The 3,282-nt window shown below is 32.6% G+C and overlaps 1 pseudogene; it reads left to right on the forward strand.

Annotated features, from left to right (window-relative positions):
* The first annotated feature begins 158 nt into the window (after positions 1–158).
* Positions 159–2,177, forward strand: LOC150030785 (peroxidase 11 pseudogene; annotated as a pseudogene).
* Positions 2,178–3,282: the final 1,105 nt, after the last annotated feature.

Consider the following 3,282-nt stretch of genomic DNA (forward strand, 5'->3'; position numbering starts at 1 on the left):
TATCTCCTTCCAAATGATATTTGAAATGTATATGTTTGGATTTTGGCTATAGTAGGAGTGTAATGCCTTCTTTGGTTTCGTATATCATTTATTTTATTTTATTCTTCAATGCAAAACAATTTCTTTAGACACTTGACATTCTTGATAATGACGAGCATATGGATAATTGTTTGGGCTATTCAACTCTTCATAATCGTTCGTTCATAATGCTTTCTATTTTCTTTGTTGTGAGCCACAACTTGTTTGAAATAGGGGAGCCCCGATTGACATTGGGTTATTATGCCAAAACTTTTCCAATGTGTTGCAGGTTGTGAGGAAAGAAATAGAGTGTGTTGTGCTTTCTGAACCATGCAATGCAGCTTTTGTTGTCCGATTGCACTTTCACGACTGCTTTGTTCAGGTTCAATTCACTTTTTGTTTTGGTACCTCTCTTTATTATACTGAAATTGTCTTGCTTCTTTAAATCAGAGCTTGCATTTCAAGTTTATGGCCTCACTCTTGATTTTACTTTTTAATGAAACTTGGCTTTCGTGAAGCTGGGCTTATTTGATAACGTTCTTGTTTTGGATTTTTGGAGTCTTAGCTCTTGTTTGTTTGTTGTTTTCTTTTTCTTTTGAAAAAGAGAACAAAAATATGTAAGGTAATTGTTTGTTTGTTATAATACTTTTTGTAAAGTTTAATCTCTAAATTTTGAAGTTTGTGTCTATTTGGTCGTTAAACTTTTAAAGTGATTATAAGTTTCTAAACTTAATTTGTGCTTAACAAGTCCTAATCCTTCAATTTTGTGTCTTACAGGTCCTTGATAAATTCAAAATATTTTAAAAAACTAATTGATCTATTAGATATAAGTTTGAATATGATATCTTATGAAACTTTGAATTTTCAATTTTGAGTTTAGTATATTTGTGATTTTAAAAGATTCCAATGCTCCAGGATGAAATTTATAATTTTGAAAGTTTAGGAATCAAATAGACACAAATCTTGAAGTTCAAGAGTAATGAAGTCTGAAACTAGAATTTTGTGATTTTTTCCCTCTCAAAACTTGGCTTGAATTTTGAAAAATTTTGTGAAAAAATGGATCATAAAACAAAGAAGCTCATAGGTGGATGTATTGGTTTTTATCTTGTTTTTATCTTATCGAATTGAAAATATAGGCATGATATTCATGTGAACCGAACTCACAATTGTTAGGATTTGAATTAGAGGTGCGACGGGTCGGTTCTGCTGGATGACACTATAACATTACAGGGAGAGAAAAAGGCTTCCATCAACATACACTCCCTCAAAGGCTTTAGAATCATTGATAGGATTAAGAACAGCCTTGAATCAGAATGCCCTAGAATTGTTTCTTTTGTAGATATACTCATTATTGCAGCTAGGGATGCAGTGATTCTGGTAATTATTAACCCAAAATTTAAGCTTTCAATTGCATTTCTTGTTTTTTGTTTTCTGAACTTTATGCTTGTTCTCCCAAATTCGTTAATATGATTTTCACATTTCTTAAAGAAACACTTGAATTCTTAGTCAAGTTCTAAGAACAAAAACAAGAAAGGGGATAAAAGGACAAAGAAACTTTTTTGTGAAAATAGTGCTTCTAAGCTTAATCTTCAAAAAAAAACTAAGACCTCGTTTGGTAACTATCTTTTTTTTTATTTTGGTCTTTGAAAATTAAGCTTATATTCTCTCATTTTCTTACCTAGTTTGCATTTTTTCTTCAGTACAAGAGTTGAATTCTTAGCCAAATTCTACAAACAAAAACAAGTTTATAAAAACTACTTTTTTTAGTTTTCAAATTTTGGCTTAATTTTTAAAAATATGGGTAAAAAGTAGATGACAAAACAAGAAACCTAGAGGTGGAAGGGGTGTCTGTAGGCTTAATTTTAAAAAATTAAAAATAAAAAACTGAATAGTTACCAACCAATGCCTAAATGGTTATTAAACAAGGAGGGGATTATGGAAACATATCATTGTTCTTACTTATTAAAAATTATATTCTGGATCTAAAATCATTGATGAGTGTCAAAATGCTAATGATGGAATTGTTTGCTTTGCAGGTGGGTGGCCCTTACTGGGATGTTCCTCTTGGAAGAAAGGATTCCACAACTGCAAGTTATGAACTTGCAAACTCAAATCTTCCCTCTGCCAATGAGAGACTTCTCATTGGCACAGAAATCTAGCAATTTGGATGTGGGTAGTTGTTAGCCTAAGCATACGGGAAAATAATAAATGTTATCTCCTGGACTGTGGTGCTGAAATATTTGTTTGGGTTGGAAGAGTGACGCAAGTAGAGGAGCGAAAAGCAACAATTCAAGTAGCTGAGGTAACCTTTTATGCCAAAATTTCAAGTAATTAAAATTTCTTTGGTCATGTTGAAGCTAGGGGGTCAGTTATCCTTGTTTTTAATGAAAGTGCACATGAGCTCCTATATTTAAAAAATTATGTTGTGCTATATTTCTTCTTTGCTTTTGATCATTTTCTTTGGTCATGTTGGTATCTACTTTCCTGTGATCCTGTCAAAGTTAATTAAATTATTATCATGTGGTGAAATGAAAATTATGTTGCTTGTGAATTTACTAGAAGCAGGTGGATGGGGATGGTCAACCGTTGTTGCAGCAGCAGCAGCAACAACAGATGGTTCCATTACAAGATACTTATATGCAGAGCAGAGTTCGCTCTTCAAAATGTTGAATCCACCATTCATGAATTGAGCAATATCTTCAACCAACTGGCAACTCTGGTTTCTAAACAAGGAGAGATTGCTATCAGGTTCTACCCTTATGCACCTATTTCAGAATTACTGATAATATAATTACTTTTCTGTTACAAACAAAGTATGAAAGGTATATGGTTACAGTATGTCCATTACATTCAGGTTGATCTTGAACCTTAAAGAGTTTAATGTACTACACAAGATTGAATGGGTCTAAATATAGCCTTCATTAAAACTGGATAAGTAGTTAACCTGTCATAGCTTCTAGATGTATTGAGTTTATTTACCATATATCTTTTCAGAAACGTATGATTTGATGGTTGTTGTGATTGTGAAACTTGGTTCCATCTGATTGTCTGATTGTCTCCCTTCACTAAATATGTGGAAGGAACAATGGCTTGCACACAAAAGGGCTATTGCTGATCGAGAGCGCCATGTTGCACCAAAAAAGGAGGTTTGTGTTTCTATTGTTTTGTTCTAAGTAGAAGATTTCATGAACATTGAGGCATATTATTATTCTTCTGCTTTTTATTTGAAGAGATTATGGTTGTTAGCTGTTACCTGTTACCTAT

The sequence above is a fragment of the Benincasa hispida genome, unplaced genomic scaffold, assembly GCF_027475165.1.
Source record: "Benincasa hispida cultivar pf3 unplaced genomic scaffold, pf3_genome.v1.1 HicScf1647, whole genome shotgun sequence".
NCBI classification, from domain to species: domain Eukaryota; kingdom Viridiplantae; phylum Streptophyta; class Magnoliopsida; order Cucurbitales; family Cucurbitaceae; genus Benincasa; species Benincasa hispida.